This window comes from Geotrypetes seraphini, chromosome 12 (genome assembly GCF_902459505.1).
Source record: "Geotrypetes seraphini chromosome 12, aGeoSer1.1, whole genome shotgun sequence".
Classification (NCBI taxonomy): domain Eukaryota; kingdom Metazoa; phylum Chordata; class Amphibia; order Gymnophiona; family Dermophiidae; genus Geotrypetes; species Geotrypetes seraphini.
The window spans coordinates 42,212,647-42,237,617 of NC_047095.1; the positions used below are offsets into that span (position 1 = coordinate 42,212,647).

A 24,971-nucleotide genomic window follows, 5' to 3' on the forward strand; every position below is an offset into this window, starting at 1 on the left:
TGACCCAGTAAGGCTATTCTTATGTTCTTATGTTCTGATCCATTGACAGCCCTCAAGGACTGGGAATGAATGCCACTATGATGAGGTATGAGCCATCCCACTACATGGCAGGATAATTTGTACTGTAAGCCAGAAGGTTCCCCAATTCCTGAGCTGGTCCATACCCATGTTTTACTGCCTTAAAAAGCTGCAGTCTTAATAACCAGAGATTATATGCTTTATGCAGCTGAGGAATTATACAGAGAAGGGGGAGCCCTCATATTTCATGCAATCGACTCTGGTGAATATGACGCAGGGTACATAGGGTACATTTTACCAAGATTTGTACTGTATTTACAGTAATTGAGGCACTGTAAAATTATAATTGCTTTAGCATATGTGAGAACAGAACGCTCTGTTCACATTTTTAGATTTATGGTTCCCACTAGAACAATATCTAAGTATTCGTTTATATTACAAAAGCTGTTAGAAAATACTGTGCAAACAGCTCTTAGTGGTAAATAAGAGTTCATTTAGCTTTTCCTTTTCAATGTTTAATTGAAAATATATAGTATTCTCTTAATTGTTTTTAACACAGCATTCACACTCTTCCCTCTTTTGTTTTAAATGGGAAAAAATCAAATAATTCACAGCTTCCATTTTTGAAAATAATACCATCATCTCCTTAATTATACAATAGAAGGGCCAGATTCTATAAACGGCACCTACATCGGGTGGTGACTACAAAAACCAGCACTGTTCACATGTTTGTCAATCACATCTAGGCACTATTAACAGAATCACAGCTAGGCCAGGGTTTTAAAGGCCTACATTACTGGCACCTAAGTTTGATGGAGAATCGGACCTAACTGCGCCTAAGGTCATCTCCATCCCTACCCATGCCTACTTTGACTTTGGGCGCCATTAGGCACCATACTTAGATGCAATTCCAGCACCTACTTTTTTTTTTTTTTTAATTGAGCTTTTAATCAGTTTTTAACTGCACAATAAATTACTGCACCAATTAAAGTAATTAATTTAGGCAGCGATAGAGCGCCTTCTGCCGCCTAAATTACGCCATTTCTAGAATCCTGGCCTAAAAGTGTCTAAGAGCTCTAGCCTGTAACCCCTGATTGTTGCTTTCTTACCCTTCTCCCCCCCTTTTTTTTTTTTTTTTTTTTACTAAGACACGGTAGAAGTTTCTACCACAGCCTGGGGTTCTAAATGCTCTGACGCTGCTCCGACGCTCATAAAATTCTATGAGTATCGGAGCAGTGTCAAAGCATTTAGGGTCAGATTCTGTAAAGGACGTCTAACTTTAGGTGTCCATACTGTGGACGTCCATCGACTTAGGCGTCCAAATAAAGTGGATAATAAGTCCAATGAATGACTTTAACAAGAATTAATTGGAACTTAGATGTGCAAACGCTGGACATATAGATGTCATAAGAACATAAGAATAGCCTTACTGGGTCAGACCAATGGTCTATCAAGCCCAGTAGCCCATTCTCATGGTGGCCAATCCAGGTCATTAGTGCCTGGCCAAAACCCAAGGAGTAGCAACATTCCAGCATCTCAAAGAATAGCAAGATTCCGGAACCTCAATAAGAGCAACATTCCAAAGCTGAGATTGTGATGCCATAATGCCTCATTCTACAGTGCCTCAGAGCCAACCTCATCAGTGATGTTACAATGGCTTGATTGTCCTATACTTGGTTCACGTAAGAACATAAGAATAGCCTTACTGAGTCAGACCAATGGTCCATCAAGCCCAGTAGCCTGTTTTTACGGTGGCCAATCAAGGACACTAGTACCGGGCCAAAACCCAAAGAGTAGCAACATTCTATCCTTCCAATCCAGGGAAAGCAGAGACTTCCCCCAAGTCTTAATAACAGACTAGCGGCAATTCTTATGAATTTGTCCAAACCTTTTTTAAAACCAGCTAACAGAAAATGTCACACCTAAAATATAGGCATGGGTATGGCATAAGCATGGCATAGGAGTGGCTTCAGTTTGGATGTCCATTTACAGAATCACATGCCGCTGAGCACCTGAACACATCTACCTAACACCTAAAATGTAGGTGTTGCAATACCAGGTTTACTTTTGAGCATGAGCTCGGTGCTAGGTAGATGCGAGTAGGTGGACGTGACTTAGGCGTCAGTTGGGCATCCCCATATATGTGAATGGGGCTTTATTTTGGAGGGCAAAGAGGACTCTAGGTCGATATTAAGGTCAAAATATGTTTAATAATGCATTATGTAAGCAAAGCACATGAAAAAAAATCATATATATTGCGTACTAAATTTCTATTTGTGGGATAAAGAGGACTCCTATTTGATAATAATAGAAAAAGAGATATACTACTCACAATGGCTGTGCTTCAGAGCAAGTGGACATGTCTGATGCACGATCTTGACATTATTGTGACATCATCAACATGCACCTAGATGGCAGAATGCCACTAAAAAATAATAGGAACCCTTGCCTAAACAAAAGCTCCTGTGGCTCAGTGGTTAAAAGCACTTCTTCCATCTTCCACAGATCATGGGTTCAAATCCACACAATTCCCATAGCACCATATCTAATGTAAGCAACTAGGGAGAATCAAATCCATTGTTTGTGATAATATCCCTAAAATATGTGTCATAGCCTGAATATAAGAAGCAACTCCCTGTCCCCATATAAAACAGTAAATTTGGACAACTGAAATAATGCACTTGTTCACTGGAGAAACATATTTATCATGGATACTTTTGACTAGAGTGGATTTCATACAGCACTCTATGATCAATTTTAATTCATCCATCTGGCATTACTACAGGAAAGAATGAATCTATAAATAAATATCACAATGGCTTTCAGAAAACAAAGAGATAGCTTTAATAAATGAGAAACATTCTAATGAAAAAGATTTATATTTCATAAATGCTTTTACCCTCTCTGGGCCCTGTCCTCCAACTGTATGAGAGCACAATTGGATTGGTCAGTTCAAAGCTAATGTATGCAGATTGCAGAAAGTGCCTTACATTGATATATTTTTATCACAAGATATGGCTTCAAGAGAACATTGGTTTTGAATTGTTTTATATAATATGCAATAAGTCATCACAGGACATTTCAGAATCAGTCATCCATAAGCTAACTGTTCCTCATCCAAATGCTTAAGCCTCTGCCGTTCTCATAAAATTTCACTAAAGTATAAAGGGCAAGAGGTCAGGCTGGACGGTGTGTTTTTTCATCAGTTTATTGCAGTAAAGAAAATGAAGTCATATTAGCTCTTGCCCATCAATATACAACTTTTTGTAACCTTGTGTTGTGTATTCAAAGTATGACTTAACTCTGCTTAGTTCCTGTGTACCAAAGGTCAAATCCATTTTTATTAACGATCCTACATGCCCAGAGGGGGATCGATCATTAGGCTTATGACCTAGTTCCTCTTCAATTTTCCTCAGTATAAATGATGTCTCTTCCATCCCAGATGTCATTGCTTTTAAACTGAGTGCCAGGCACAAGATCATCAATAGCTGGTTAATTATTCACAAAAAAACTCTGCATTTTTCAGAGAAATGATTTTAAGTACTGCTTAGTGAATATTATGGGGTTTTTTTTAAGTTGCAAGGGTTGTTCCTCAAAAAAACCCCAGTCATTACATTCTTTGACACTAAAAAGTTGTCAAAGGAAAACTAGCTGAAACAAAATTTGCACAGGTTCAGGTTCCTGGAAAAGAAATGGAAGGAAAGGGAAATCTATGTAATCATCTGAAAATGTATTTATTTATTTATTATTTATTTAAAAATTTATATACCGCATAAAAACTAGGTGGTTTACAAAATTACATGCATACATATTAAAAATACTAAAACATGTTTCGACAGAACAAACACAATAAAACGTTAACTAACAGTATCATTATTAAAACCTTTTTTCAAATTCATTCAACAAGACGGAAAGGCAAAATCCCATAAAAACATTTACAGGACGGTAAGACTTCAGCAGCAAATAGCATTAGCACATGAAGGCATTAACAAATAATTGCGTTTTCAACATTTTCTTAAAATTCAGTCTCCCATCACAAAATCGCAGAATACCAGGCAGCGCATTCCAGAGCTTTGCACCTGCTTCAGACAGACATTTAATAGAATAGGGCAATATAATACGTGATTGTCCAGGTCTTGCTTCGTCTGGATATGTGGAACAGAGTTTCAGCCACCTTGCTGTGGTTTTCTTCAGGGTATGCGCTGAAGGGAACAACAGTTCCGCTTATTCAGATGTGGCAAAACCTGGACAACTGCTATAATCATGATGCTAGCATGGAAGCCTAAGAGACCAAATAGAATACACATCAGAAGATCAATGGTTTAATATTTCATTGGGGTAAATTCATGTGAAATGCACTGCAATTGAAAACTCATCTTGTGCGATAAAGAGCTGTACGTTTTTTACAACTAGCACGTCAATATTGCTCTTTAGCTGCCCTTTTCATAAATGCGTAGGCAGATGTCTGAACAAGAGATTTCAGCAAGAGCTACAGTAACCCACAGGATATGTTCATCCACAGTCCCTGTGACTTCTCTAAAATTGAACTAACCGACGTAACAACTACTTTTAATTCTATCAGTACAACGTTTGATTCTTTTTCTTTCGATGAACAATTACGAATTTGGGAGTCCACATTAAGGACTCTCATAGATACTAAAGCTCCTTTACTATCCAAAACAATATCATATCGCAAACTAACAAACCCTTGGTATACAGAAGAACTTTCACTTTTAAAAAAACAGCAGAGATCATTAGAAAGAAAATGGAGAAATGACAAATCTCCCAGAAATTTACAACATTACAAAGAGCACACATCATTTTACAAGCACAAAATCAATCAAGCCAAAAATAATTATTATAATAACAAAATTACGGAAGCAAAAAATCCAACAGCACTATACTCATTAGTGAAAGCAGTTTCTCCCTTACTAAAAAAGAATGCCAACCAAAAATTCACCCTTACAGCTCAAGAAATTGCGGATTATTTTTCAACCAAACTGAATACTGTCCTAAGCGCATTTCAACCAAGCACTTCCAGTCAATCTACAGATAATAATAATTCTTTATCCGTTCCAACATCTAAATGCTCCAAATTTAAAATCCCAACAATAAATGATATTGAACTCAGTTTGTGTAAAATTAATCTAAAGGGCACTCGCGAGGAAATAATACCGCCATTCTATCTTAAAAAATGTCTCTCCTGCTTGGGTCCTTTTATCCTCTCTTTAGTACAAAACAGTCTTCTTACGGCTTCTCTTCCTCAGAATTGGAAAAAATCCATAATTATTCCTATTTTGAAAGATCATAAAATTACCCCAGATGAAATTTCTAATTATCGCCCTATCGCGAACATTCCTTTCATGGCAAAACTTACTGAGAGATTTGTATTCGAACAACTCTCAGATTTCATCGAATCAACCAACGTCCTCCATCCTCACCAAACTGGGTTTCGAAAATTCCATAGCACAGAATATACCATGATAGGCTTGATCAATAATATTCATTACTTTCTCGACCACCACAAATCTGTAATTCTAATCTCTTTAGACTTAACCACCGCTTTTGACACCATAGACCATGATCTATTAATAAATCGATTAGATTCGATTGGAATTAAAGACCAAGTTTTAGCATGGTTTACCTCTTTTCTTTCTAACCGTTCATCTACCGTCAGCTTCAATGATAACACTTCCAAAATTTACTCTTCAAATTACGGCATCCCACAAGGTTCAATACTATCCCCCCTTCTTTTCAATATATTCCTTTCCCCACTTTTAAATATAACACAATCACTAGGTTTCACAACATTCGCTTACGCTGACGACTTCCAACTCATCCATCCATTAGACCCTGGAAACTTAGATGACATTACATCTATCAACAACAAACTTGTAACAATAAAAAACTGGCTTAATACAAATAAACTGGCTCTAAACCTCAAAAAAACAAAATCAATGCTCTTCTCATGGAAAAGAGATACAATATTAACTTCTCCAATTTCCATCAATAATACCAAATTAGAACTGGTTAATACTATAAAAATTCTAGGAGTTTTGATTGACGATAAACTTACCTATCACAACCATATTAGCAACACTGTTAAAACTTGTTTTTTTAAATTACATTTAATTCGCTCACTTGCCAAGTTCCTACAGCCCGAATCTATTAATATTCTAACTCACTCCCTAATAATATCCAAAATAGATTACTGTAACTCTCTCCTTATTAATATCACTCAAAAAGAAAAAAGAAGGTTGCAATTGATACAAAACACCGCCGTGAAACTGATCTACAACGCTAAAAAATATGATCATGTGACCCCCCTGTTGATCAAATCCCATTGGCTACCAGTCAGCCATCGTATCTCTTTTAAACTACTGCTTTTAGTTTTTAAAGCCATAAATTTTAACGAACCTCAATTTATCAACAGATGGCTAATCCCATACAACACTACACGGTCACTCCGTTCAACTTCTTATAATCTTCTCTCCATTCCATCTATAAAAGTTATAGGAATCAGACGACACAACATGTTTTCAGTCATGGCCCCCCAGTCATGGAATCACCTACCTCAACTCATTAGAGAATTAAAGATCTAACTTTATTTAAAAAAACTCTAAAAACATTTCTTTTTAAAGATGCATACGATTCCTAGTATGGCAACTATCGATTTTTATTTAAGTAACTATAATTACCCTCCTTTTTTGTTCTTCCCCTTTATGTTTTTCTCTCTTTTCTTTCTAAACATTGTAACTTTTCCCCTACTTATCCTCACAATTCTTGTACGTTTTAACCCATAACAAAAATTATGATACATGTATGTAATTTGTATGTTAAATTTTAACCTATAGCAAATGTCAGTTTACATGTTAACACCAATTTTTTATTTGTATATTTTACGATGTTGTACATCGCCTAGCAATTTAAATAGGCGATTCATTAAGAACAAATAAACTTGAAACTTGAACTTGAACTTGTTTATTGAAACCTTCAATACCACTACTAATGCCTGGGGAGTCAATTCAGAGCTGTTTACATGAGCTTCTGTAATGGTGTTACAATACAGAGTTAGCGTTTTGCGAGATTGTGCAGCTATTGAAAACATTTATACCATACCCAATCATCCTGCGTAAATACACATATAATACTAGTATCGTATACTGTGTTCGTACTAAATCCTATATATTTGCACATATAATACCTGCAAAGATCTAAAAAAAAAACCACCCCATCAGAATTTTTGTCTTTTCCCAGACATATTCCTAAACATTTTTCCTCCATATTCTATTTTCATGCACAAATTAATTGGCTAGCAAGCTCAAAATTGTGAGCTAATAACCAATTATTGAGGTTAATTGGCACCCCATTATAATTTTCTTGCACACCTGACTCCTATAGCATATATCTCAAAAGGGAGCATGACCATGCATGTATAAGGGCATTCCAAACAATTGCATGTGTAGTTATAGAATACTGGCTTAGTGCACTCAACTTGGATATTTACGCCTGGAAGAGTGTGGCACAGTGGTTAAAGCTACAGCCTCAGCACCCTGGGGTTGTGGGTTCAAATCCACATTGGTCCTTGTGACACTGGGCAAGTCACTTAATCCCCCCATTGTCCCAGGTACATTAGATAGATTGTGAGTCCGCCGGGACAGACAGGGGAAAATGTTTGAGTACCTGAATAAATTCATGTAAACCATTCTGAGCTCTCCTGGGAGAATGGTATAGAAAACTGAATACATAAATAAATTTTAGCAGGAATAAGTCTGGCGCTTAAAGTTTGGGTGCGGGGATTGGTGCTAAGCGCGATACTATAAAGGGCAGTCTATCCTGGCCTTTTGTGTGGGTAAAATATTTTGGGGAGAATTCAGTAAATGTTGCCCAAAGTTGGGTGTGCAGGCTTGGGACTGGATTGCAGATCTCTGTGTAGACCAATTAGCTAATTGGTGTTAATGAGCACTTAATTGGCAGTAATTAGAAGTTATGCATGGATCTGTCATAGCATGCAACTTCAAAGGGACATGGCCATGGGACGGTCATGTGCAGATCAGTGGCATTCCCAGAACCTAGGTGCAGTGTTATAGAATACCTGTATTTTCACACCTGACACTGAGGGCCCGATTCTGTAAAGGATGCCTAGATTGGGTGCCACTAGGCGGCCTAATCGGAGATGCCTTGTGACGCCTAATTTCAGAATCTGTGCTTAACTTTTTCTTTATTAGATCTTCAAATGTGCCTCTCATGAGCTATAGACGTTGTGCTACATAAGACTTTGTGCACATAAATCTTCATTTGATCATGCAATTTTTTTTTTTTAGTAATACACTTCTCCCTCAATATTCGCGGGGGTTAGGGGGCAGAGCCGGCCCACGAATATTTTAAAAAAACACAAATAATATTCGAGCTGGTTCTGACCCACCCCCCGCCTTCCCCCAGAATCCCAGACCTTAACTTAAGCCCTCTGAGACTCCCCAGAACCAGTCTCGAGAGACTACAGGAGCTCACGGCAGCCATTTCCTATGAGTGATCTGCACTGGGCAGGAGCGTAGGAAGATCGCTCCTGCCCTGAAAGCCCGCTAGACCACCAGGTAAGGTTCCAGGAAGTCTCAGAGGGCTTAAAAATAGCCCAAAAAATTAAAATCAATTTTAAAAAAAATCGTGAATAACCGAATCCGCAGATACTGAAGCCGCAGATTCGGAGCGAGAAGTATAACTTAATTTCACATAATATGTGATACTTCAAATATTCAAAAAGATTTCAAGCGACTTATGTATATTCTTTTGAACAGCAAGGGACACGGGAAAGACATGTAATTCTTACTTGTTATGAGCTATGTTTCAAGTTTTGTATTTTGTATCTTTGCTATTGCTAATAAAAATTGTGGTCCAGAAGAGTGGAATAGACTCCTGTCTTACATCAAAAAAATGTAGATGCCTTGAAGAAATTGTTGAAAAGACATCTGTTTTGTTGTATGAAATACACAGTATGAGATGTTGACCGGTGAAAACTTGAGTTGTATTAGGTTGCTTGCGATTAATTTTTGGTATAGGAGAAGAGATTGGCGCTGCTATTTTTGTCAGGCTGGTATTTTATTTTGATTTTATGCTGATGTGATGTATTTTTTGTTTAGTTTTGTATTTTTTCTAAGATGTCTGAAATGTTTGTGAAGTGCTGTTATGTGTGTGTTGTAGTACTTCGCCTTTTAAAAGGCAAATTATAAATAAACAAACCACAAACTAAAGATTTATAACTAGAAGCCAATGGAGAGAAAAAAGAACCCGTGTGATGTGTTAAAATTTGGAGGTAGTAGCTTTTACCAAACATGCAGCTGAATTCTGTATAGTTTGACAAGTTTGAAGCATCATAAGTACCATCCCTAACAATAAGGAATTATAATAGGCTAATCAAACTAAACTATAGATGGCAAACTGGATCTAAGTGAATCCAACATAACGGCAACCTAAAACAGGAGGTTGAAATCAAGGTTGGGGTTTTTTTTTAGGAAAGGCTTCGTAGAAAAAGGAGAATCTGAAATATCACCGAGACCCTTAATTTCATCATGAATTGGAATGTGAATGCAATAAATGAAACGAACATGAAATGAAATGAACTGGATCATCGTTGGAACTTGAAATAGAGAACATTACATGAAATTATCAATGAAGGGTATCTTTAAATCACCGCAAAAACAAGATTGGGACTGCTCCCTTGAGTCCCACTCCTGTACTGCATAAATGGCAAACTACCTGATGATAGGACAGAGTCGTTTCTCTCACGCTAGAAAACACCCCCCCCAAAAAATGGGTGACGGGATAATCGCGCGCCAGACACCAGCACGCCGACAATCGAGCGCTGACAATTCAGCACAAGAAAGAAGCATGCCGTGGGAAAACTTAGTTTTAAGGAGCTCCGATGGGGGTGTGGGGGGAATCCTCCACTTTACTGCATAGTGTTCACACTGCCATTGGGGGGGTGGGGGGTGCAACCCCCCACATTATAGAGAAAATGGAACTTTCCCCCCCAAAATTGGAAAAAGTTCTGTTTTCTCCATAATGGAGGGTTCCAACCCCCCAAACCCCCCCAACAGCAGCGCGACCACTATACAGTAAAGTGGGGGGGTTCCCCATTCACACCCCGCTTCGGAGCTCTTTAAAACTAAAATTGTCAGCTCTCAATTGTCGGCACGCTGGTGTCTCGCACGCGACTGGCTATAAACCATAAAAAGATGTTTTGAGCTAGCTCTGGCACTGGTTCTCTCAGTCTGAGAGTCACTTTTTTTGCACACTCCCAAATTTCTAGAGTGCAAATTTAAAACCAAGCAGGGACACCCGGACAGTTCAACAAATACTATAATTACAATTCCTAGCCTCCTACCCAAATTTAAACGCCGCAATGCTCCCATGGCGAGGGCCAAACTGCAGCTTCCGCTACAGTTCGGGTCGCCTCCCCTCGCTCACTCCGCCCCCTGTGCTTACGTCCCTGACTCTAATTGGCCCCCCTTCCTGGCCCTATTTCTCTCTACCCCGATTTTCCTCTCTCCCTCCCTACTTCCCTTTCCCTTCTCTCCCCCCCCCCCAGGCAACGGCCTCGGCCATTTTGGCGCTGCTGCCCCCTATGCGGTAGGGCGCTTGTCCTTTCCTAGCCTCCTACCCAAATTTAAAAGATGCGCTTTGAAAGTTTTAGGGCTCCTTTTACTAAGCTGCAGTAGCGTTTTTAGCACGCGCTCTGCAGATTAGCACATGCTAACCCCCGTGCTACGCAGAAAAACTAACGCCAGCTCAATGGAGGCATTAGCGTCTAGCGCACGCGGCATTGTAGTGCACGCTAAGCGCGCTCTAAAACCGCTAGCGCAGCTTAGTAAAAGGTGCCCTTAGTTAATTTTGTTATTTGACTGTAGATGCAATTGTAAACCCAGAGGATAAAACAAAGAGGAATAACATTTTCCTACTCAGGTATCTTTATAAAGAAGGTTAATAAATTCAAATCAATAAAGCACGCGTATCTTAGAGAGAACTAAGGAGTCCTTTTACTCTGTTGCAGCAAACAATAACATGTTATTCAGGTTACAAGCCAGCACTGCGTTGCACACTCAGGTGTCCTACGGTAGTTTTGGGACTGGCACATGCTTCCCATGCGCTAAAAAAAAAAAAAGATTTCATTTGTTAGCGCTGGGACATGTTTGGGGATGGAGAATGGGGCAAGTTCTGCACTAATCAGTTAGCGAAGCTACATTGCCACATGCTGCACATTTGTAAACCGCCCAGGAATTAGACAGTATAGAAACTTTTTAAATAAATAAATAAATGTCTTCTTAGTAACATAGTAAATGACGGCAGATAAAGACCTGAGCGGTCCATCCAGTCTGCCCATTAGTTATTCTCATTAAAAATACATTATTAAATTAACTTGTCTCGTCTTTGATATTTTTGGGCCCTAGACTAAAGTCCACCTGATGTTGTCCTAGGTTCCAGCTGTTGAAGTTGCCATCTAAGCTCACTCCAGCCTTTCTAACCATCCTGTTGTTTTCAGGATATCTACTATAGAGTCTGGCCGGTAACGTTCCCATGTTCCAAGTTAGTGGAGTTTCCATTGATCCCCTCCCCCAGCCCATCCTACACCGAATCTCCATATATGGGACATAATACCAATACCGGCCTTAGTTCTTTAATTTATGCCATTTGTTTTTCCGATTAGAGACCTTCTGTGTTTATCCCATGCTTTTTTGAATTCCATCACCATTTTCTTCTCCACCACCTCCCTCGTGGTCCGAGTCCCTCCACAGAATTTCTAACTATTGTGCACAGTACAGAAATCACAAATAAATAAGATTGGGGGATGTTAAATTCCCTATAGGTGAATGCCACTCATTCCATTAAATATCTGTAAATTCAGGACATGTTTAAAAATAAGATGTCAAATTATTTACCATCTAGGTCTCTGCGTTCTGAGAACTCAGCGTTATTAAAAAAACAGATGTTAATCTAAAATATGCTGAGACCAGTAAAATGGCCTTTTGCTGAGAGGAATTCACTTGTTGGTCAATTACGAAAATGTCAGAAAACTATTAAAAACGCAGTTATTTGTTAATGCATTTTTCTAGGAACTGATCTTTGCGGTTGTTCTTTTGATGTGATTTTCTGATGATTATATGTTAATGTTTGATTTTATTTGTTTTATTGAATTATGTATGTAACGATATGTAAAACATTTAGGTTTAAATGGTACAGAAAGTTTTTAAATAAATAATAAATAAATTTAACTGGATGGAAACGAGTGGAAATGAAAATGTCTTACCTAGATGAAAATTTTTGTTTTGCACTTTTTTTTTCTTTTTGCAGTCTATCTGATTTCAAGCTTCATGTCCATTCTGTTGTAAATCTGCACCATTTGAAGTTATCAGGGCAGAATATAATAACAAGATGTGTGTTACTGTTCTCAAACGCATTCAAGAAAACCATCCTTAAAGAACCAAACGGGTTGAAGGGGATCATTTTTCATTTGTAAACTAGCCTCCAGACTGTTGTTGGCTGTGCCAACAAATGATTTAATGAGTCCAATTTAAAATGGTCTCCTTGCCTTGAGATAGATGTCCTGGAATATAATTAGAAAGAAAAACATGTTTATAACTAAGGCTGGTAAACCAAAACCAGGAAAGCAGTAAACTATATTTCCTACATCTTTGTTAACCAATGTTGAAACAAGTTTAACTATGGCTTATCGTATGGTGCAAAGGTTTTCTTTCATTTTGTACTTTTCCACACACTTACCCCTAATTTCTGTATCTGGTATTATATATACAGTATATATATATATATATATATATATATATATATATATATATATATATATATATATATATATATATATATATATATATAAATTGATTGATGTTAATTTGGGGAACAGCACTATAAACCAGAACTGTATAATATTTAATAAAAGACTCAGGATATTAATGAAGGACTAGAGTCTTATTCACAGGTACAGAGCAAATTTATTCATAGTACTGTAAAGGTAATGCAGTAATTTTAGCTATCAATTTAGGGATCTTATTCAAGGGAAGACAATCTGAATGATTAACTATGCTGGATTAGAAGGAACTCACGCTGATTTAGAGAGTTGCACAGGGACAGAAATCCCACCCATCCCCGCCCGTCCCTGCCAGGATCCTCTCCGTCCCCACCCATCTCCACCAGGATCCTCTCCGTCCCCACCCATCCCCGCAAGGAATTACCTTCATCCCCGCCCGTCTCCATAAAAAGCAGCAATTACTTCTGACAGGATCAATTCCAGTTTCTTTTGTGTTTGCTCTGCTGTTTTCCTTGTGGAATCTCTTTGGTGAAACTCTTTTTTTGTTTTCTATTCAGGAAATTAACTTATAAACCCCCTCTTTTACTAAGGCTGACGTGTCCATTATATTATATGGACGAACCCTGCTTCCAAAGCCTTCCATCCCCGTGGGAATCCCGTTGGCTAGAGGGGGGTTCTCGTGGGAGTCCCATGGGCCAGAGGGGGATCCCCGTGGGAGTCCCGTGGGTTGAGGGAATTCCCGCGATCCCTGTTCCCGTGCAGACCTCTACTCTGATTAAGGCCCAGATGTGTTCATTTTCTTTCTGATCTTCCGCTTGGGAGTGTCTTCTGGTGAAGGAAGTCGTGTTTCTAGAGAAGGTAGCTTGAGACAGTTTTACAGTTCTGAGTTTTATTCCGGCCCAATAAACAGAGCAAATGCGTCAATTTATCATCACCATTCCTCCGATACCTATTGATCCTAGTCAATACAGAAGTAACTGATGGTCTCTTAAATCAAATGATGAAGCTAAATCTAAGGATATGGTCAAAACTCTCTGGCTGTTGTCCAGGAAAGAATACACCTCACATAAAAATTCAGCTAGCTCTGTCTCTGTATTATAGCCTTACCCAATGGTTTCCAAACCTGTCCTAGAGGAACCCCAGCCAGTCAGGTTTTCTGGATATCCACAATGAATATGCATGAGAGAAATTTATATGAAGTGGAAGCAATGCATGCAAATGAGTCTCATGAATATTTATGTTTTATTTATTTATTCACTGCCCTTGATATCCTACAAGGAGCCATAAATGATGTCTATGCGAACGGTTAACAATAATCAAACAGAGAAAAAAAAAAGGAAAAGAGGGTGTGAGAAAGGAAGAGAACAAGGGCAACAGGAGGGTTTCATTGCAGATATCCTACAAGGAGCCATAAATGATGTCTATGCGAACGTTTAACAATAATCAAACAAAAAAAAAAAAAGGAAAAGAGGGTGTGAGAAAGGAAGAGAACAAGGGCAACAGGAGGGTTTCATTGCAGATATCCAGATAGGATTAATTGCAGATATCCAGAAAACCTGACTGGGGTTCCCCCAAGACAGGTTTTGGAACCACTGACCTAACTAAAAGCCAGATTGCCATAGATATAAAATGCTAGAGTTTTCCAAAAAAGGATTGAATTGAGTCATTAATAGTTTTTCCAGTAATTTTAGAGGAAAAACAAAGATTTGATTTAGGTTCAGGAGAGAACGGGAACTTCCCTGACGCAGCCACGGGTTGGCGAAACAAGAGCCTTGTTGGATCTGAACAGCTAGTCCCTTATCTTCATTCCAGTGTGGAGTTTGCTATAGCAGGAAGATTGTTATGCTGGATGAAGCACGTTTTGCTGTATGGTTAACATCAATGAAGATAAGTGTATTATGTCTCTTGTTCTTTTTCCTTTGTTCCCTGTGCACAGTGGAGGGATTTTTTCCATTTTGAAAAATTGCATTTTGAAACTTGGTGTTTTTTTGCCTGTGATACAGAACAAAAACGGCTAAAAAACTCATTAGGTTGCCGTCTGCATATCACTATTGGTTGAGGCTTTTTCTCCACTTTATTTAAATGATTTTTCAGAGGGTAACCCCCACCACTTGGCTAATAATATTTGTTTTTTTGAATTTTGAATTTGAATTTTGTTATTATTATTAGTATTCTGGTGAGAGTCATTTAAATACCTACATAATATAAATGTGCATGAGTCAAGTCTCTTTCATTTGAAATGAAACTCTGCAATGAGAGGGCATAGGATGAAATTAAGAGGTGATAGGCTCTGGAGTAATCTGAGGAAATACTTTTTTATGGAAAGGGTGGTAGATGCATGGAACAGTCTCTCAGAAGAGGTGGTGGAAACAGAGACTGTGTCTGAATTCAAGAGGGCCTGGGATAGGCATGTGGGATCTCTCGGAGAGAGAAAGATATAATTGTTACTGTGGATGGGCAGACTAGATGGGCCATTTGGCCTTTATCTGCCATCATGTTTCTATGGTTGCAACCACTGAAAGGTGGTATATCAGATCCCTGCCATTTCTTATTTTCAGTTTCCAGGGATGAAGGCGATGAACTATAAATAATCATTTCAATCCACAGTTTTACAGTAAAAAATCAACAACTGTGATCCACACTTGTCAATACAAATATCCAAAAACTGGATCTATACCTGAAAATAGGCCATTTCATACTTTAAATCTGGATCCAAGTCATTGAACCAGTTGAAAACTTGATCTAAGTCATTTTTCAGCGCTGTCCAGATGCAAAAGACATCATCCAAAAGACATTTCCATATTTTAATATACTAAAACCAGTCAGATGAATAAAAATTTCATTCATCCCATGCAGATATACATAATATTGCAACAGAGGGGGCAGCATAAAACTTTCCATTGACCTCACAATTCTCAATCTGTTGTTTTTGGTTTTTTTTTTCAAATTTAACATTGCAGAGGTCATCTGTGAGCTAGCACCAGAGGAAGAAAAACATCTTCCCTCGCACTGACATCCTTCAGAAAGAAAATGCAGAAATGGTGACAAATGGATCCATAGCATTACGTATATAAGACAAAGATGCAGTTAGGGCTACTTTTACTAAGGTGCGCGCGCTAAATGCTAATGCGTGCATGTTAGTCTATGGATGCGTTAGCGTTTAGCGCGCGCATAGATCAGAGCACGCTAAAACGCTTAGCGCACCTTATTAAAATAGAGGGCTAATCTCTGGTGCACAAACTGTATTTATATATTTATTTGGGTTTATTTATTGGCTTTTAGAAAAAATTCTCCCAAGGTGGCAGTGCCGTAGTAAAAGGGGAGGGGGTGAGGGGGACGATCCGCCCTAGGCGCCATGTTGGTGGGAGTGGAGTCACCCCTCCTCCTCTCCATCCCCTTCGCCTCTTTCCACTCCTCCTCTCGCCACGTGTGCGCCCCCACCTTCCTTTCCCCCACACCTCTAGTTGTTCACCACAACAACACCTTCAACGTGTTCCTCACGACCTCGTTAGTTCTCCCGCTGAGGTCACTTCCGGGTGCCGTGCCTAGGAAGTGGCATCAAAGGGAGAGCCTCTGGGATCACAAGGAGCACATTGAACTTGTTACTTGAGGCAGTGAACAACTAGAGGCACTGGGGAAGGGAAGGGGCATGTACGCAGTGGGGAGTTCAGGGAAGGGAGTGGGGGGTAGAGACAGGGGCAGGGAAGCGGCGCCTCTCACCCTTGCTACACCACTGCAAGGTGGTATGCCGCTTTAACCTATGATTAAGAAGGGGATCATGAACAGATAGGAAAAGGTTATCATGCCGCTATACCGGAGCATGGTACGACCCCCACCTGGAGTACTGCGTCCAGCACTCGTCGCCATACATGAAGAAGGACACGGTATTACTCGAAAGGGTCCAGAGAAGAGCGATTAAAATGGTTAAGGGGATGGAGTTGCCGTACATAGAAACTGGACGTCTTCTCCCTTGAAAAGAGGAGACTGAGAGGGGACATGATCGAAACGTTCAGTATTAAGCTTGTAAGGGGGGTTCCATCAACTGTCTCTCGGGAGGAGGGGGGGACTAGGAGGAGGGGGAGGTTCTTTCTGGTTCTTGGGTAGAGGTTGGGGAGTGGTGTTTTCTTGGGGGTTTCAGAAAATTGGTTAACACTGTTATTGATGGTACTAGGGAGTTCTACTGATGGACTGTGCCCTGTATAGATGTCTGTTCTTTGGGGTGTAACTGCAGTGTTTAAATAGAGAATTGCAAAAAAAAAAAAAAAAAGGCTTAGTAGATAAGGACAGGTTGTTCACCCTCTCCAAGGTAGGGAGAACAAGAGGGCACTCTCTAAAATTGAAATGGGATAGATTCCGTACAAACATAAGGAAGTTCTTCTTCACCCAGAGAGCGGTGGAAAACTGGAACGCTCTTCCGGAGTCTGTCATAGGGGAAAACACCCTCCAGGGATTCAAGACAAAGTTGGACAAGTTCCTGCTGAATCGAAACGTACGCAAGTAGGGCTAGTCTCAGGGCGCTGGTCTTTGACCAAGGGCTGCCGCATGCGCAGACTGCTGGGCACGATGGACCTCTGGTCTGACCCAGCAGCGGCAACTCTTATGTTCCCTGAAAGGTATAGCATATGGTGTTTTGAACGGTTTGCAACTTATTTAAACGTATCGAAACAGGGGGAGAGGGGGATAAGGGGGGGGGATGTGTGGGTTGGTGAGGATATGAGAGGGTGGTAATTTGTTAAGTTTTTTCTAGGCTCAGTTCATTGTGGTTCTTCACCATTGGTTAGTTTAAACTCATTTCAAGAGCATCATTTTACTACTATTTTTTTTTTGTTTTTATTAAATTTACTTTACTTTTTGTTGTAAGTCAAGTGCTTAACAAATACTTAGCTTAAAGCTCAGTGGTCTCTGGCTAGGGATTCTGGTGCCGACAAGTTTCGCATGAACAGCTTTTTCAAGGCTTGACCCCTAAGTATTTGTTAAGCTCTTATTTATAACAGAAAGTAAAGTAAATGAATAAAAACAAAAAAATAGTTGCAAAAGTATGCTCTTGAAATGAGTTTAAACTACAGACCCAGTGACGAATGGATACGTAAAGCTTAGGGCGATGAGATGTACTGAGCCCTAAGTGGTGTCGCTGAGGATCTGGAAAACTGCTACTAGGGATGTTTGGATGATAGCTAAAAAGTTAAAGTTGTCTCTATTTTCTGTGCTAATATCCGAAGCCACTTTTTAGTGAGGCTCTAAAATGGCCTCAATTTCCATTTTCCTATTTCGTAAGTGGTAAGGGCTCCTGCGCTAATCCTAAGCTAATTAGTTAGCACATAGCAATGCGCTTGCACAGGGCACGCCTACTCTCCACCTCCAAACACTCCTGCCACACTAAAAAATAAAATCTATCATTTTAGCATATGGGTAGAGCACGTAGATCTTGAAACCACGGCAGGATGCCTGAGCGTGCCCCACCTAGTGCATTTTTATCTTAAGGCAAGCCTGCGCTAGTGCTTACTGCATCTTAGTAAAAGGACCCCTAATATTGTAATCAGGCATTTCTGAAAGGCAGATTCAAGAGTAGAATTCAAAGGCTAATCAGTATGATTTTAAATTTAAAACTAGATCAACGTGAGAAGATTTATTCAATACTGAAGTCACATTTCTGGTTTGCTGCTTTGCACCTCCCTGTGCTGGTGGAATTCCTTTTCTAAGAGCTTAAACCTTTGCTCTGTGCCATTAAGTTGCTGCTGTAGGCAAAGCTTGTCCTTTTCCAACTGTTTGATTTTTGATCTTTCCATCTCTGCTTGGCAAGCACAGTCTTTGACGTGTCACGTGGCACCCCACAACTCCTGAAGGCCATGTTCATGCTCTGTTTGCAATTCAGACCTTATTTATTTTGAGTTCTGCTTCAGCACTGGCAAGCCGGCGCTCACGTTTCTCCCAGCCTGCCAACGTTTTCCGTAGTTGTTCTTCAAAAATACTGTACTCTGCTTTTTCTTTATTAGGGCCTCCCTCTCCCTGTCTGTTCCCATCCACCCTTCTGCCAGGGCCTGCAGGTGAGCCAGCTCTCTTCTTTTTAGCTGTTTCTCAAAAAGGCTTATTGTCTTCCTTCCACATCTCCAACTCAAGTGCTGTTTTGTATTCATGAGTTCCTCATGCTGGTGGCTGAAGTTCCTTAACTTGGGAAGCTTGAGGTGAAGGGTGAGTTCATTTCTGACCAGCAACTAAACTTTGAGATGACACAACAACTTCCTAGACTTTCACAAGACCATAGTCTTCCAACTTAAGGAAGGTCAGTTATTCCGTTACTCACTCCTTGAGCTGCTGTAAAGGTGTTTCTTTCACTAAAAGTTGACCGCCGAAACTGGTAAGAAACAAGGTCCGTAAGAAACAAGGTTTTGCAGCAGTTAGAACATGAGAGAGCTGTCATCTTGCTACTCTTTGAAGTAGATTTTTGGCCACCTTATCTTTATACCAGACTTCAACCTGAGGAAGAAAAACTTTCATATTTTTTTCTTACTTCACTTGGGAGTTTGGTTATACTAGAGACTGCACTGCCCAAAAAATGGACAGGCGTACCATAGTATGCTTTGAGAGGAAATCCACCTACTTTAAGTTATGGATACTTCTTAAATTTATTGAAAAGCAAAGGTAGTGTACTGCAATTGGAATATGTATCTTCTGCTCTGAAACAGATTCAAATCCAGTGGCTTATCCATCAACCTCTGGAGCAGATTTTGGATTTTGAGCGACAATATTAATACATAGAAGGCCATATTCCTTGGGCATTTTCTCAGTTACTGGTGCATCGGTCTCCTGTAGAATTTCCACTTTACTTTCTGTTGAGTCATCTTTAGCTGGAGAAGAGTTACTGCAATGAAGCAACGTTGGCAATGCACTCCAGGATCTTGATTGTGGGATCCAAGATTTCTTCAGTGTAGGTGAAAAATTCTCTTCTTTGTTGGGCATTCTGCCTCAGTTTCACCTTTTAACTGGCTTCAAGGTTTGTTAAGAATGCCTTCCTTTTGTAGGGCTACTGAAAAGCCAACCTTATGGGCCATTTCTAGAGGCAATGGAGGCAGATTTTGTGTAGAGGAAAAAGGGTAGATGCCCCTTCAATAATTACAGTTGTCGCTCTATCTCTGCATTATCCTTTAGCAATCCAGCTAGTAATACTTCTGTGCTGCCACAACAAAGGTGATCTGTCATTTTGGATGCATTGCAAAGTAAAGAGTGACACGGGGACAAAGATTCATCTCTGATCCCTCACTGTCCCCACAGTCTTAATTTTTTCCCTTGCATCTCCCTACTCAAAACGGAAAGATGATTTTATGCAATTTTATGGGCCTAAGGCAGGGGTGTCAAAGTCCCTCCTCGAGGGCCGCAATCCAGTCGGGTTTTCAGAATTTCCTCAATGAATATGCATGAGATCTATTAGCATACAATGAAAGCAGTGCATGCAAATAGATCTCATGCATATTCATTGGGGAAATCCTGAAAACCCGGCTGGATTGTGGCCCTCTAGGAGGGACTTTGACACCCCTGGCCTAAGGCATTGCAATTAAACATTTTAAGCCATTTTTGTGTGTGTGTGTGTGTGTGTAGTTCTAACTTTTATTTTGATTGAAAGAACATCAATAAAAGTACATCTTGTGAGGCGTGCTAGGTTCTGCATTGCACACAGAAAACCAAACAGCAGTTTAATACTAGTGATATTTTAGTCCAGCTCTCCCAAAAATTTTAGTTCTTATTCATAATTGCAAACATATGAAGTACAGCCCTCAGAATATCACACACATATAACTTAGGGCCTCTTTTCCAAAGCCATGATAGCGATGCTGCCACGGTAAAGGCACTGAAGCCTGTAGGAAATGAAGGACTTCGGTGTGTTTACCGCCATAGCATTGCTACCATGGTTTTGTAAAAGAGTGCTTTTCTCTGTCATTTCCAGGAACCTTGAAACCTAAACAGGCAATTAACATTAACCTATAGCACGTGGCTTATTGCCTTTTCAGTGAGAAACCAAACAGACAAAAGAATATCAACGTCCACTATAACTGTTCAAGTTTAGCATTAAGTTTTAGAAATACCTGTGTTTCCTAACTCCAAACATTCTAGGAAATCTCAAGCGCTATTCTCTTTTCCATCTGCAAAGGGTTGTAAATTTTAAAAATTCCAGGAGCGTCTGTTGTCTTTTCAAGCAGCTTTATGGGCCCAGGATCTGAATTACATATTTATATCTTCCAACTCCTACCAACAGTTTCAACGTGGTTTAAAAACGCATCTCTTTATAGAATCTTTTGAAAGTTAGATCTTTGTTGCTATATTCACCTGTATTCTTTATCTTTTGTGAACCACGTAGAACTTAATGGTATTTGCAGTATAAAAGTGAGTTTTATGTTATGTTATTCTAAAGCAACAAAACAAAATATTTTTTCTATCTTTTGTTATCTCTGGTTTTTGCTTTTCTCATCTTCTCTTCATTCTCTTCTTTCCATCCAGCATCTGCCCTCTCTCCCTTCCATCCATTCTCTGCCCTCTCTCTCTCACTGCCCCTTTCATCCACTGGCTGCTCTCTCTCTCCCATATGGGGGACACGATTATATACATACAATAGACTCACGTAGACATAATTAGACTAACTCAAAAATGTAAGGAAAGGGGGAGGAACTACAATATTTATAGTAAAGAGAGACATTTAAGGATTGAACAAAGGGTGGGGGTATATAAAAATAATGAATAGTACTAATAAGTATCACTGATCGAGAAAAACAGCATAAAAATATTGGCTGTACTCTAATCATAAATATCAAAAGCGTCCTTAAAGAGAAAACTTGTAAGGGAACCTTTAAATCTATCTACTATAGTCTCCTCTAAGTCAGGGGTGTCAAAATCCCTCCTGGAGGGCCGCAATCCAATCGGGTTTTCAGGATTTCCCCAATGAATATGCATAAGATCTATTTGCATGCACTGCTTTCATTGCATGCTAATAGATCTCATGCATATTCATTGGGGAAATCCTGAAAACCCAACTGGATTGCGGCCCTCCAAGAGGGACTTTGACACCCCTGCTCTAAGTCATATTTTCCCAAGTTCTTTTTTTTTTAAGCCATGAACTAGACCTCTATATTTACTTATATGTGTACCATTCCAGCCTGATCCTTAGTAATACAATTTTGATAGACTTTGTTTTCAAAGCATTTTTGTTCCTAACACAAAACGGAAAAACACTTTTAAAAATGAGGTCTCATATGTTGTTCAGAACATCAGAGGGAAAGAGCTTTAGTGAAATGGAATTGTAGAAAGCACTTAAGCCTGTATAATTTGATGATTTCTCTAAACAGCTAGAACTACGTATATTGTACCAGTATGGGGCTCTGATTCTCACAATGAAGAGGGAAAGGAGAGACACTGATGGATTCACTGAAAGGAGTGTTTTGTGTATTTGTTCCTGGAGGGATTCTGCACAACTTTGTAATGCAGAATTTGCATAGATCCTCTCTCATCTTTCTCTGTTGCTCTCAGTCTACCTTGGTAGTGTCCCTTGAACAACTAACATTCCTGCATCATATAATTCTCAGTGAATTCTTGCTGCATGGGTCCTGTGCATACATGCTGGTCTTGCATTCCATGACAATACAAGAATGCTGAGACCATGTCAGAAGGTCACGAGGCTCCCGTGCTGTCAGGAGAACTTGGAGATGTTCCATGAAGACCAAGTTAATTTTTTTCATCATTTGGTGACTGGAGATGAGACTTGGGTCTATCAAAGAAATGCTGAGCCCAAAATGGAGTCAATGCAATGTAAGCAGAAGTTATTCCCTACCCCCCCAAAAAATTTGAAGATAGAAAAATCTGCAGGAGAAGTCATGGCAACTGGCTTCTGGGATGATGAAGGGCTTTTGCTTCTGTAATTCATGCCACACAACATAACCAACACTATGGAGAGTTACACCAACACAATGATCGCTTTGCGGGAGTCAATCAAGGAGAGAAGACAAGGAAATCTCACAGCAGGTGTGCTGCTTCTTCTCAGTGCACATGTTACAACAATCACCGGCTACCATCCAAGAACATGGGTTTCAACAGTTGAACCACCCAACCTGCAGTCCTGACCTGGCTCCCCCAGATTATTTCCTGTTCCAAGTTTTAAATAAATCTCCCTGGGCAGTGATTTTTGAGTGATGAAGACATCAAGGAAGCTGGTTTGAAGGTCAAACAGAAGAACTCTTTATAAAGGGGTTAAAGTGATTGCAGGAAAAGTGGATGAAGTGTATGGAGCTATCGGGGACTATATTGAATGCCCCTCATAACTAGCAAGATCCCAAAGAGTAAAACATATTTTATGCTGCTTATCCTAGGAATAAGCAGTGGATTTTCTTACGGACTTTCTTTTAGGAAATTATCCAACCCTACTAAGCTAAATGATTTTACCATATTGTCTGGCAACAAACTGCAGAGTTTAATTACATGCTGAGTGAAGAAATTGTTTCTCTGATTTGTTTTAAATTTACTACTTAGTAGCTTCATTGCATGCCTCCTATTCCTTGTATTTTTGGAAAGACTAAACAAGCGATTTCACTCCACTCAGTGTTTTATAGACTTCTATCATATCTCCCCTCAAGATTGCTTGGCTAGCCTGCTAGTGAGATTAAGCTGGAATGGCTGGATGGAAGAAACGGCTAATTGGAGGGACTGGCTGAGTGAGAGGGAATGGTTAATTGGAGCATGGCTAGTTGATAAAATGGCTGGAAGACTGGAAGAGAAAATGTCTATATATGTTGCAGCTGAGCTGGGGTGGGAGGAAGAGAAACTGGATTAAGTCCTTGCCATTCTTCTCTGTTTTCCACGGCTTCTTTTGATTGCTTGATGTTCATTCCTGTGTCATTCTTGATGGTATCCAGCCAACGGGCCTTTGGTCTCCCCTTCTTCCTTTTACCACTGACCATTCAAAGCACCTCCTTTTCTAGTGAATTCACCCTCATCACATATCCAAAATAGGTCAGTTACTATCTGGTAATCTTGCCTTCCAGGGACTACTCTGGGTTTATATGATCAAGAACATCTTTGTTGGTGATCCTAGCTGTCGATGGGATTCGTAGAAGTCTTCTCTAGCACCACAGCATTAAGGCGTCAAGTTTTCTTGCAAAAAGAGTCATGAAATCATACAGCGTTGATCAAAAGATTTTGGGCTGGCAATGGGAAACAAAGTGCTTAAGCTACCATCAGAGAATGGTATCAAGTAATTTAGCTAAAGAAGGATGAAGGAAAATGGCAGTGTTACACTTTACCCAAAATCCTACGGCTGGGGAGGGATAGAAGAGAGTGATTTCTCCTTCTATGAGGAAGGGGCTCTCTGTAAAATTTTGCATGGGGTCCCAACATTTGAACTTGGGCCTACTGCCTTATGGCTAGGGGTTCTGACTTTGGGGAATCTTGATTTGAAAATCCATGGATTCTACAAGGTGTTACAGGCAGCATGGAATTCTTTTAGCTGTTAGTACTTTGTGGAAAATCCACGGACACTGCTATGTTCCAGCTGCATATATTGGACCCTGTAAGAAATCAGCACTGCCTACAACTCCAAGCTCCCTTCAGACCCTGTGGATTGCCAATGTAAAATCGCTGAAAACCAGATGCTCTGGTTATGATGTACTGTTATAGTACTCCTGGGAGAATACTGCACTAGAAACTTTAAAATGCTGCATCCTTGAGAAATAACAAGTTTTCTGCATTATTACTCAAACCAATGATTATACTGTATTGTGCTATTTTGACAGAGTATACACAAATTCACAGAGCTTAAAAATGCTATGTGCAGAATTTTTAATTCTTGGGCACAGAATTGTCCCAGAAGTAAGTGGGTGTAGGATATTAGCAGCAAAATATACAAATAGGCCCATGCAAATGGGTAAATAAACGCAATTCCACAACACAAAACCGAAATCAAAACCCAACAGAGGATTCTCTTGGTAACCTCAGACATTAATTAAAAGAATCTAAAAAAAAGAATATTGATCTTCAGGTAGCATTTATTTATGTGGTGCTAGAGGAGCACATCAGAGAGCTCTAGGGCCACCCAGTACCCCTTCGGGCTGGGAACCCTCTTTGGGAATTCAGGAACTAAACATATTCAGTAGCTGCTCTT

At 39.7% G+C, this 24,971-nt stretch overlaps 1 pseudogene; it reads right to left on the reverse strand.

Moving 5' to 3' along the window:
* Positions 1–18,477: 18,477 nt before the first annotated feature.
* Positions 18,478–19,330, reverse strand: LOC117346782 (annotated as a pseudogene).
* Positions 19,331–24,971: the final 5,641 nt, after the last annotated feature.